This window comes from Bos javanicus, chromosome 19 (genome assembly GCF_032452875.1).
Source record: "Bos javanicus breed banteng chromosome 19, ARS-OSU_banteng_1.0, whole genome shotgun sequence".
In the NCBI taxonomy this organism is placed as follows: Eukaryota; Metazoa; Chordata; class Mammalia; order Artiodactyla; family Bovidae; genus Bos; species Bos javanicus.
The window spans coordinates 60,997,156-61,010,315 of NC_083886.1; the positions used below are offsets into that span (position 1 = coordinate 60,997,156).

Here is a 13,160-nt window from a genome sequence, read left to right on the forward strand (position 1 = left end):
GCCAGCAGTCTCCTCTTATAGTCTGTGTGATACACAATCCAAGAATCCCAACCAGAGATCCAGGCTTCTGGTCCTGTACTAACGCACCAGCAGTACTGACGTATTTACACTACAATGTGTAAAATAAATAGCTAGTGAGAAGCTGCTGTGTAACTCAGGAAGTCAGCTCGGTTCTCTGTGATGACCCAAGGGGTGGGATCAGGGGTGGGAGGGGACTCAAGAGGGGATATATGTTACTCATGGCTGACCTACGTTGTCATACAGCAGAAACTGACACGGCATTGTAAAGCAATTATGCTCCAATTAAATTACACTGGAAGGGAAGAGGTTAATATAATATTTTCATTTTTAACCTGTTTTCAGGTTATTCTTCAGCATTGGGCTCTTTTTTCCCCCCAGTAGCTCTACTGCTCATATTTTTGAGATGTAGAAGCAAGTTACTGAGAAAGGCCGCTGAGACTATCTGTACACTTCTTGAAACGTACTGGAGAGGCAGCAGTCGAGCCTATGTTTATGTGGTTCGAAGCAAGCGGGTCTGATACAATGCAGAAGTGAGTGTTGCTCTATTTTTCAGTCTTTTGATTCACAATTTAGAGCTTGAACTTTTCCTTCTAGCTCAAGTTCTAGGTGTCTAGAGAAAGTCAGAATTCATAACCAAAAAAAAAAAAAAATTCAGTGCCATTTAAATGAGAAAGTATTCAGTCCGTGCGTGCACGTGCAAACACACACCCACCCACCCACCCTCCCCTCTCTCTCTGTTCGTGTGTGGCTGTGAATTCAGTGATTTCTTCCATGAGAGGAAGCTCTTCCCAGTGGTCTGACTCCATGCAAGGCCACCTCTATGCTCCTCTCCTAGACAGAGCCGCAGATTCACCACCGGAATGTGGAGAAAACACGAACAGCCCTTGGCTGCCTGGAGAATAATGGAAGAACAGCGTGAACCGCTTTCCCTCATTTAAAATCTGTGCCGAAAATATCATCTGCTGCCTCTTTCCCTTTCCAGGAAAGTCACGGGGAGAGGTGAAAGATTTGGTCCGCGCATCCCTGTGGAAAAAATGTGCCAATGAGCAGGGTATTGATCAAAGTGCTGAGGAGGAGAGGTACTCAAATATTTACCCAGAGCACTTCGCTGAAAGGTGCCCCGCGGGCGCTCCGAGGTGGCCTGGCAGGCAGTTGGCACCGCAGCCTCCCGACTCTGAGGGACCATTCATTCCCGCTGGTGCCCCCCACGCCCTCTCCCCTCTCCTGCCAGCCCTCTTTAGGAAGATGTTTTATGAACTGTGTGCATACACATTTTTGTGCCTCCAGCAAGAATGCTGCTTTCCTAAGATCGAGAATTAGAACGGGAGCTTGAGGAGTCGGGATTCTCCACCCCAGGAATGTGGGTGCCCACGTCCTGGGCAGAGACTGCGGGGGGCCCGCGGCACCCCCGAGACACAGGCTGCCTTGTGAGACGCAGGGCCGCTCTTGGTCACCGCTCTCCCCTCGCTTTCATCTCGACCCTCTCTTCCCCATAAACATCTCCGCGTGCTACTGCAGGTATGAGCGCGGGCACCCCACGTTTGCCCTGATGCTGGGCATGGACTTGATCGAATCACAACTGCCTTTTTATTGCAGTTTCCTATTCTAACTCGGCAGAGTATAGTTTTATGCAAATGGAGAGATTAGTGCTGCCATGGTAATATAAACAGGAATTGCCGTATATATTTTATGTACTGAAATAGGTCCACTTGGAAAGGGTGTGACTCAGTGCACAGAGCAAGCCAGTGAGCCCGAAAGGAAAGCTTGACTTCCAGGCTGCCCGCCACCAGAATCCAGCTCAAAAGCTCAGCGTGTCAGCTGTTTTTCGGAATTAAGGATACGTTTCTTAAAGTCTTAGAAGTAAATAGATGTCATCATATGATTTTTGCTGGTAATCTGTAGTAGGTGATACCAGATAGATTTATTTTAAAAACTTAAAATGGGCAACTTACATTTTGTTTTGAGGGTTTTCTTATTCAATTTTGGCTGGAAAGAAAACAATAAAATTTTCTTTGTTTGAAATACCACATTTCTATGTTCACATAATTTTTATTCTTATTTAAGTACATCCTAATTCATATACACAGAGGGTCTATCTGTCTATCTATCTCTATATCTATATACATATATATATCTTCTGCAATGAGTGTGACACTCAGTATCACATATCATATGTATGTCTGTATATACATGTATTTCTTGATTGATTCTAATAGAATTGCTTTATAAAATATATTTCTTCCTGGTTACAATTAAACACATACAGACACAAATTATATTCCTTCTGGTTACAAATTTTTTTTTTCCTATTCAAACCAGCTGGGATTGAAGTTATTGACTTTAAATTGTAAAATGTAGGTTTCACTTAATTCTCAGCAAACTTATATGTCCATTTCTGTTGAAGCTCTTATTTCTTTCATATCAAACCTCTTGTTCACACTGTGAAGGAAGAAGTCTTCTAGCATTAAAAAATAATTTCTTAAACTCTTCCTTTTTATTGGCTCAAAACTTTTGTCAAAGAAAACCCCGTGTGAGGTGTGAGAGCTGACGCCCTTTCTGACTGAATGGGGAGGAGATGGGGGAGTCCTGAGCCTTGTCTGCCCCCGCCCCCACCAAGGGTCCGTACATGGTCTCTACAGACCTACTAACGTTCATATTTTGTGGACTGGGGTTTGTAAATAGAGAATAGGATATACTTATGCTAAAAAAGTTAAAGTTAAAATTTAATTTGTGTTCTGTATTTTTATTTGCCAAATGTGGCAACCCTATTTATAAACTACTATTTTAATGACAAGAGTTCTCAGTTACATAATAGAGAAGGTTTTCCCAAGCAGTATTTGTACATATCTTGAATAAGGGATAACTTCTCCAATTTCAATTTTCCAATTAATAAAATGAGTTTAATCATTCAAGCCCTAATAACTACTTGACTAGCTATTCTAAAAAATAATTAGGCTTTAGCTCAGAGACTCAGGATGTATGAAATTATCATGGTTATTTGCTTTTTAAATAATTCTATTAAAAAGCACTAACTCCTCATAGCATATTGGGTCATTTATAAAATGCTTAATAATGAAACAGTCAAAACTCTCTCTGTTTTCTTCAAGCTGTTGTAATATGGATGCAAACGCTTTAGTAGATATTTTAAATAGATTGAGTTCCATTTTTAAAATAAATGCTGTAAGTGAAGGAACAGACGTATAACAAAAAATAATCGACCACGTACATATTTGCACATATATCGTAGGCTACTGAGAGTCCCCAGGTAGCGCAGTGGTAAAGAACCCACCTGCCAACGCAGGTCTTGTAAGAGACTCAAGTTCGATCCCTGAGTCGGGAAGGTCCCCTGGAAAAGGAAAGGGCAGCCTGCTCCAGTATTCTTGCATGGGAAGTCCCATGAGTGGAGAGTCTGGTGGGCCACAGTTCACGGGGTTGCAGAGTCAGTCCTGAGCACACACACACGAGAGTCAGAAAGTAGCTGGGAATCCACGACAAAACTAGACAGAGGGAAATGTCAGTTGCCTTTAGTGAGTATTTGGCTTGTGAGTAGTAAGTCTTTGCTCTGTTAACCCATGTCTTGTGTGAAGACAGCTTCAGGGGTCCCAGAAGAAGCCCACTGCACGGAGCACCCTGTGGCTTACCACCGCTGCTGATCTGCGTAGTGGATTCTAAGTTAGAAACTTAAAACCAACTTAGTTTTTTAAAAAATATATTTATTTTTGATGTGGACCGTTTTTAAAGTCTTTGTTGAGTTTGTTATAATATTGCTCTTGTTTTCTGTTTTGGTTTTCTGGCCACAAGGCACAGGGCATCTTAGCTGCCAACAGGGATGAAACCTACACCACCTCTGTATTGGAAGGTGAGGTCCCAACTATTGAACTATTGAACTATTGAACAGGGAACTGGTCCCCCCAAACCAACTTAGTTTTAATGCCACCCTTAGGACCTATAGCTGTCATAGGTAAGACATTGATAAGATATTAATAAGGGAACAGGAGCAAAAGAAGGGTAGAGCGTGCCATCAACGCAAGCAAAAGGGTAGAGAGCACATAGAGTGAGCAAGGCAGACCCCCGCTGACAACCCCAGAAGCAGGTCGCTCCCCAAGATACCAGTGGCACGCTTTACAGGAGACCTGCAGCCCCGAGGCCCTGCTGAATTAGGGCAGGAAAGACTGTAAATCTAGCGAGTTTCTAGAGTTTACTCAATAATGCAAACAAAAATAAACCAGTGTCAGTCCATGTGGTTCAAGACACGTCTAGAAAGGCGATGGAGCCAGTAATCCCTTGTCACTATTAATTAAGTAAATCCTCCAACAGCCTCGACTCGAGGCTGCTAATCTTCACACCTTCCTTTGGGGTCCCTGGCCAGCTGCTTCAGAGGTCTTAATGAATCTCTGACCAATTTAGGTTGTGGTCAAGTCACAAAAACAACAGCCAGGGTGTAATAAGATATCCTGTGAGGAATGCATGTTCAGTATTATTGAATCACCACGGCTGTGAGATGGCTGATATCACAGCTCGAATGAAGGCAGATCTGCAGATGGCCTCCTAGCCTATGAGAGGAGGGAGAGGTCAGGTGTTACCCAGATGGGACACCTCACCTGGTCAGACCATAACAAAGCCATTGCAACCGACAGGAGTAGACAACTCTTTTCCTATGACTCCAGTTTAGATCACTTTTTAAAAAAAGAAATCTGATTTTATGACTAATAATTCTACATGAGTCATGTGTATTTTATGTGGGAGAGACTTGATCTCAATCAAGTCAAGCCTGCTCTATCCAGCATTGTGCTTGATTTATAGCCAACTCCTGATGGATTTACCTATTTCCAGGGTGGTGGGGGCGTCCGCCAGTTGTCTTCAGTCCAAGCAGGCATCTGTTGAGAAGAAGATCATTTTAACTAGTCCACAGTTAATCATCCACTCTACTCACTGCTGAATAGTAACTTCTGGGTTGTGAGCCCTCTTCAGCTATTGTAATTTTTCTGGTTACTTCTCTGCCGTTCATGGGCACAAGAAATCCACTCAAGCCATATGGGGCAAAATGGTTAATTAATTTTACATGTCAGCTCTACTGGACCACAGTGCCCAGGTATCTGGTGAAAGGTTATTCTGGATGTTTCTGTGAGGATGTTGCTGGATGAAATTAACACTTGAATCAGTGGACTTTGAGTGAAACAGACTGCCTTCCTTGAAGTGGGTGGGCCTGATCTAATCAGCTGAAGGAATGGATAGAACCAAAGACTGATCTCCTCTGAGCAGAAAGGACTTCTGCCTACCGATGACCTTTGGACTTAAATTACAGCGTTGCCTCTTCCCTGGGTCTCCAGCCTGCCAGACAGCCCTGTGAATTTTGGATTCACCTGCCTCCGCAACTGCATGGTCTAATCCTTTAAAATACGTCTCTCTCTTTTTCTCCGTGTGTATGTGTGTGTAGATAGATAGTGATTCCCATGTAGCAGTAACACATTTAATGATATATTCCTGACATATGTATTTATATATTTATGTGTGTGTGTGTACACACACACACACGTATATATATATTTGCTGCTGCTACTGCTAAGTCGCTTCAGTCGTGTCCGACTCTGTGCTACCCCATGGACTGCAGCCTACCAGGCTTCTCTGTCCATGGGATTCTCCAGGCAAGAACACTGGAGTGGGTTGCCATTTCCTTCTCCAATGCATGAAAGTGGAAAGTGAAAGTGAAGTCGTTCAGTCATGTCTGACTCTTAGCGACCCCATGGACTGCAGTTTACCAGGCTCCTCCATCCATGGGATTTTCCAGGTAACAGTACTGGAGTGGGGCGCCATTGCCTTCTCCATAATATATTTAGGATTCCCTATATAAAGATCCTGCTTCCCAATGCAGGAAACATGAGAGACACGGGTTCAGTTCCTGGGTTGGGAAGATCCCCTGGGGAAGGAAGTGGCAATCCATCCCAATATTCTTGCCTGGAGAATCCCAAGGACAGAGGATCCTGGTGCCGTAGTCCATGGGGTTGCAAAGAATCAGATATGACTGAGCAACTAATACTATTTTCACATGTCAATTTTATATTCCTTGGGGAGAAAAAGTTATTCTCTGCCTTTTACCCTTTATCTTCTTGTTTTTTAATGGTTTATTGAGATATAAATACTATAAATTCACCTGTTTTGTGTACACAGTTCAACAAATTTCAGTGTATTTATGAAGTTGTACAGTTCATCTCCAGAATCTAAGTTCAGAATGTGTCATAAGCCTAGAAAGACACCTTGTGCCAATGTGTTGCTCAGTGGCTAGGTTGTGTCCGACTCTCTGCAACCCCATGGACTAAAGCACTTCCCTGTCCTTCACTATCTCCCGGAGTTTGCTGAAACTCACGTCCGTTGAGTCAGTGATGCTGTCTAACCATCTCAGTAAATTATATATCAATAAAACCGTCTCAATTTAGAGACACTCATCCCTTCCCTAGCCTGAGGCAACTGAAAATCTACTTTCTGTACATATTTGCTTTGGAGGCATTCTGTATAATTAGAATCGTGTAATGTGTTCTTCTTTTACCTAAACTTCATTTTTTAAAGGAGCAGAAAATGGAATCACTGTGATACAGAGACTGAATTTTTTGAAATTTAAAAAAAGTTGTTTAAGATTGTACATAATAGTTGTTTCCAAAAGACGGTGAGCTCAGTGCTGTTAGAAAATTCAGTGTGGATTAAGTCTCTGCTGCTTTACTGACAGTTCATGAAATCATTTCATGGCACAAAGAAGATTAAACGGAATCCATAAAAACACTCCTTATGGAGTTACACTGAGATATGGTTCATAGATTTCACAGACACCAAATTGTCTTTTTATGGCAGACCAGTCTATGAGTCCTATGTGATAAAGGAAATATAGCCTCTGAACATGAAATAAGCACAGAAAGAAAGAAAAAATGTGTTTGTCCAAAAATACCCTGGTAGTCATTTCCAAACTCATTTCAAATTCAGTCTTTGCATTTCCTGTAGCTTCTAGGAGAAATGTAGAAATGAGAGACATGGGATTTTCTGTTATGAATAGATATGATAACCTGTTTTCTCTCCAAATATGTGTGTGTGTGTGTGTGTGTGTATATATATATATAGAGAGAGAGAGAGAAGGACTCAATACAGGTAAATGTGAATGACCTCACCTTAATTTAAAAGACACTGTTCAAATCACGTGAAGCAATCGGCCATTTCCTGTTTTTATGTAATGTACATCTGAAACGAAACACTGAAATTACATGTGACAAACTTTCAGGCAGTTTGAATACTTGGAGATACTTGGCCAACTTTCTCGGGAAGCCCTAAGTGTCTTCACAAACTTAAGTTGTAATTCTTGAAGCTTGCAGAGGGTAGCATATTTTAGAAAAGAAACCGGTAACTATGCCGAGCCCTTCTGATGAAATATACCTTTATTATTATTTTTTAAATTTTATTTTATTTTTAAACTTTACATAATTGTATTAGTTTTGCCAAATATCAAAATGAATCCATCACAGGTATACATGTGCTCCCCATCCTGAACCCTCCCCCTCCTCCCTCCCCATACCATCCCTCTGGGTCGTCCCAGTGCACTAGCCCCAAGCATCCAGTATCGTGCATTGAACCTGGACTGGCATCTCGTTTCATACATGATATTTTACATGTTTCAATGCCATTCTCCCAAATCTTCCCACCCTCTCCCTCTCCCACAGAGTCCATAAGACTGTTATACTAACGCATATATATGGAATTTAGAAAGATGCTAACAATAACCCTGTGTACGAGACAGCAAAAGTGACGCTGATGTATGAAATATACCTTTAGTTAGAGAAATATACCTTTAGCCCGCTGAAGTTAGGAGGAAGAGAGTCAAGAGCCACACCAGAAGATCTATGACACCATGAGGACGTCACAAACCCGAATGGAAATAGAGACCCGTGTGAAGTTAGACGGCGGAAGAACGGCGTGTGATGTCCCCGGCGTACACAAGCGCTCCTGAGCAGCAGGGGCCTGGAGTGGCTCCGGATGGGGTCAGGTATCCAGGGTCCTGTAGAGACGACCCCTGTGACGACAGACCGAGAGCCTTTCCCTCGGTGCTGTGCGCTAGTGAAGCACGCCGACGACAGATACACCCGGAGCTCTTTGGTCCTTCTGCCCTCGTATTTCATCTCTGCGTTCTCCGGCTCAAACTCAGGGCGTTCATTTCTGACCCATCCGGTCCCAAGTTTTCGCACCCCAAACGCCACATTAATTAGGGCACACACGTCAGCGTGTTAACATGATATTTAATACGTGAAGGAATGGTTGGCAGAACTCAGACGTTTAAACTCGCGATGGAATCCTGAGGAAAATAATTTCTTCTTGCTACGACACATATGGTTCCACTTTCACGGTCCTGCCGGTCTCCTGGGTTAATGACGTCCCACCATATGCCAAGCGCAAAGAGTGATGGGCCTGACACGCTGCTCAAATGGACTGAAACAAGCTGAATCGTGTGTCCTCGGCCATAAAATGCCATTCAAGTGACCCCATGAGCTGACATCTGCCCACATCTTGTAGACATTTGGGGCCAAGCTGCCCATTTGTTTCTTTCTGATCTAAACGTAAATATTATACGTGAAAACATTTACGAGTGCTGTCTTCTTTCTCTTTTAGAGGCTGGGGAAAGGACAGATCAGCTGGGGACCAGTTACAGCCTGACTTTTAAGCCTGGCTTTGTGACACTTTCACTTTGTCTTGATAAATCATTTGCTTCAAAACAATCAAGTCCTTGTAATTGACGTGAAAAGTAGTGTGCAATTTTTTCCCCTCAAACTACAAAACAACCCTGTGAAAAGATAATGTAATCCTTGCAAGTAAACAGGCCTTTCAATCACTCATTCTGCATTCTGGTTGGTCCCTGCTTCTATTTGATGAACTCTCTCTACCTTGATAGCCGGGGGCTTCCCTGGTGGCTCAGTGGTAAAGAATCTGCCTGTTAAATCTGCCTGTTAAGCAAGACACATGGATTCGATCCCTGGGTCGGGAAGATCCACTGGAGGAGGAAATGGCAACCCAGTCTAGTATTCTTACCTGGTAAATATCATGGACAGAGGAGCCTGACAGGCTCTGGTCCATGGCGTTGCAAAGAGTCAGACACAGCTTAGCGACTGAACAACACCCTAAAGAGACAATATTATTTCACAGGGCAACTGAAATATGGTGAGCAGAGAGGGAATTGTAGAGACAGTTTCTTGTGTCTTTCCTTCAATAAGTTTGCTTACAAAAAATGGAAAAAAAAAAAACTGTTAATGTAATGTCACAGGTGCTCTCATTTGTTTATTCAAATATCAGAGTTTCTTCATTGACAAATAGCAAGATGATTATACTAAAAATCCAGAGTTCAAGCACTCCTGTTCAGTGTGATGTGTGGAGTTTTTTAAACAAGTCCTACAGATGAGATTCACAATTTCTGTACTAAACGTCTGTATGTTCATCTCATCAGCACCCTGTGTTCAAAGAGGAAAATAAAGTATTAAGTGCCACAAAGTAATGACGCTGAAAGAAAAAGTGAAATTTGCCAGAAAGGTGTCAGCCCCCTTATTTGGGGAGGTAAATTATGACAAATCTGCCTGTTACTGTTCCTCTTTGGAGAAAATGCAGTTTTAGAGGAAGGTGGTTGATAACATGTGGTCATAATACTGTGTTCCAAGCGACCCACTGAGTCAGTCCATTCGTTTGGGGTCCAGGTTGGTGGTAACTAATCCGAGTGTAGACTCTGACTGTTCCCGTATGGACTCCTGTGTGTCATCATTGAAGAGGTCGGGCAGCTCTGTTGAAACTGTCTCACTGCTGAGCGTCTGTGTCGCAGCTACGCACTGAGCAACAGGCGTGGAGGCAACAGGAGACCGCAGGAGACAGTGTTTCTCCCCCAGGCGCGGTCACAGAGCTCCATGGCTCTCTCTTGGATTAGAGTGACGTCCGTCTCCGCGCTGACCTACAAGGTCCTACGTCATCTGTCTCCGCCTGCTCCTGTCGGCTCCCCTGCTCGCTTCTGTGCAGCTGCGTAGATTTCCTTCGAGTTCTCCGCCCGGACAAAGCCCGCTCCAGCTTCGAGGCTCAGCACACTCTGTGCCTCCTGCCTGGAATGGCTCGTGGGGTCACCTGCTCCGTGCCCTCAGCCCTGGACTTGGGCGGGCTTTCCTTAACCACCCACCCCAGTGGCACCCTACTCGCCCACTACTCTTAACCTCCTTCGTGTGTTTCTCCTTAAACTTGGTCTTCAGAGCACTTATCATTTCTTGACATTTTATATCTTTATTTTCGTATTTTCCTCTGTCTTCTTTCCCCACTAAGAAGAAAGCACCATGAAAGAGTTATGCTTTGCTGATAGTCTTATTAGTGTTATATTACAGTATATGCTAGATTTACCTTAGTTTTATTAATTAAATATTTTTTCTCTGCCTTTCAATAAGTGGTATTTATCTGTTGTAAGATAAAAAAATATTCTATGGTCCAAATATACCTCCTTCTGAAGCATGGCCAGTATGTGTTCTTTTCATATATTGATATCATGCCTCTTTATACTTAACGCAGAAGAAGTCTAAACTCTAATATATTGTTATGAAGATATATTATTTTTTAACAACTATAGTTTATTCTGTAATTTGAAAAATGTTTACTAAACATATACTGGATGCCAGGAATTATACTGTTACTTCAATTCATCTTCAGATTAACCATTTAGTGTCAATACTATGATTAACAGCATTTTATGAAGGAAGAAACCAATAAAAATAGAACTAGGATTTGAGCCCACATCTCAGAGACTCGAATCCAAACTCTTAGCTTCCATGCAGTGCTTTCCCCATAAGTTACACTGGGATATGTAATATGGAGGGAAAATTTAAAGGGACGAGAATGAGCAATATTTCGATAATGGAGAGCAGTGTAAGTTATTTTCCATCTTAGAGTTTCTCCAAAGAGAAGCAGACAAAGAATTTTAGTTAGGAGATAGTCCTTAAAAAGTTCATGACTGTGTTTTGGTAAATGGACTGGAGAAGGAGTCAGACCCAAAGACCGGTTTTGTTGATGCCATAATGTCGGTTACCGATGACTGTAGCAGGGTCGGGGGGATGATGGTGGACACTGACACCAGTTTAGCACATCTGAGAGCTCTTTAGGTGGTAAAGTGGCCAGAATTCTGTGAGAGGATGTCAAGATAATGCCCGGGTTCCCGGCTTGAGTGAGAAGAGAGCCAGTGTGAGGGACCTGGGCACGTGGACTGTGGAGGATAGGGTCATGTTAGCTCTCTCGAGTCTGTAGGCCTGAGGACGTCCACGTGGAGCTGCACCTGTAGGCAGCTGCGTGAATAGGTCCAAAGTCCAGGAGGAGACCTGAGCTGAAACACAGGCTTGTGGGTTCACGTGTTTAGACAAAATCAAAGCGTAGGGTGAGGGAACGGATGGAGAAGTGGATTTAGGATCTTGGTGGCTTCAAACACTGGAGGGTTGAGGGGAGGAAAAGAACCCGAGTGGCACTCTGAAAGACTGTGTCATAAAGAATCATCTGCATTGCAGGGGATGCGGGTTCGATCCCTGGGTCAGGAAGATCCTCTGGAGCAGGAAATGGCAACCCACTGCACTATTCCTGGCTGGGAAATCCTACAGACAGAGGAGCCTGGTGGGCTGCAGTCCATGGGGTCGCCAAAGAGTTGGACATGACTTACCAACTCAACAACAACAATGGTGATGATTTAGCCAAGAGAGGAGGAATTTGGAAGACAGGGGTGGTAGGTCTGACATGATAGGCTGGAGAAAATAATGGGTATAGTTGCAGTGTGTTGATAAGGCATACTGGATTTCTTCCCCGGAAGAAAGTAATGCCACCTTCTTAGAATCATTGCACATGTTTGAGGAGATAGAAAAGGTTGATAAAAGAGAAGAGACCATAGGCAAGAAAACCAGACTGCCCAGCAGCTCTGAGACCCTAGATGAGGTTGGATGTGAAATTTGTGGGGTCCCCGCACTGACCATGTGTGTGGATGATTCCAGCGGTACTGGGCAGTCCCAGTATATATATTTATGAAGAATATAGACAGGTGAATTCATCAGAAAGGGACAGTTCCACGGTGGGTGAATGAAAAGGAAAATAGAGTCAGTAAGTTGAGGGTACTGGTCAGAGGGTCTCAGGTGGAAGTCAGGGTAGAAAGATGCTGATGAGCAGGAACAATGGAGTAGTGGGAACGGAAGCGGGATTGTCCAGTGAAACTTGGTTTAATGGTGAAACTGTGGGTCTGTGTTGTTCAGTACGGTGGCTGTGAGCCACATGGGGCCATTGAGCACTTGAAATGTGGCCAGTGAGACTGAGAAAATGAATGGCAAATTCTGTTTATTTTTCAATTAAGTCTGAATAGATGAATGTAGGTGTGGCTACCATCTTGGGCTGCTTAAGGCTAGGGGCCCCTGATAAAGACAAGAGCTAGTAGATTAGAGTAATTGACGGAGAAGCAGAAAAATGGGAGACTAGGTTCAGGAAGCAATGCCTGACACCGTTGTTCCCTGCCCAGCATTTATTCCCCTGCTCTCTTTAAGTCACTTGGCTTTTACGTTGGTGTTGCTTCCCTGGTGGCTCAGATGGTAAAGCATCTGCCTGCAATGTGGGAGACCTGGGTTCAATCCCTGGGTTGGGAAGATCCCCCGGAGAAGGAAATGGCAACCCACTCCAGTACTCCTGCCTGGAAAATTCCATGGACTGAGGAGCCTGGTAGACTCTAGTCCATGGGGTCACAAAGAGTCAGACACGACTGAGTGACTTCACACTTCCTTCATGCAGCCTGTGTATGATAAGTAGAGCTGATTCTACTGGCTCTACAAGTGCAGATAAGTATCTTAGGCCTCTGCTCATCAGCATACAGTAATCCAATTATAAGCCACATTTCTAGTCCATGGTGAACATGGAACCCAGCTTGCATCAGTGAGAGGGAAGAAGATCTTTTCTGGATGTTTCCGGAAAAGGACTTGCTTTTTCTTCCTAATGGTGTGGCACAGAGTGAAGCCCAGAACTACACATAATTTGTACTTTGAAGATGCTACTGAGGAAGGCAGGGGATGCATATGGAAAGAACCTGGGTTGAAAAGACCATATTGAGTCACTGAATCCATCTAGCCCTG

General features: G+C 43.5%; 2 long non-coding RNA genes across 5 annotated transcripts in view; one reads left to right on the forward strand and one right to left on the reverse strand.

The window, feature by feature from the left end:
* The window catches only part of LOC133232955 (uncharacterized), a 450,067-nt gene that overhangs the window by 379,349 nt on the left and 57,558 nt on the right, over positions 1 to 13,160 (forward strand). The window lies entirely within an intron of this gene.
* On the reverse strand, positions 751 to 8,853 carry LOC133232953 (uncharacterized). Of its 3 annotated transcripts, none has more exons than XR_009731522.1 (6): positions 7,828 to 8,853; positions 7,176 to 7,245; positions 4,845 to 4,898; positions 3,311 to 3,499; positions 1,974 to 2,007; positions 751 to 1,044 (listed from the first exon to the last, which is right to left on the reverse strand). It is a non-coding gene; the product is annotated as an uncharacterized LOC133232953 (long non-coding RNA). The 3 variants fall into 3 exon arrangements; XR_009731521.1 differs by having other exon boundaries at positions 3,311 to 3,467; positions 7,848 to 8,852; XR_009731520.1 differs by having other exon boundaries at positions 7,848 to 8,852.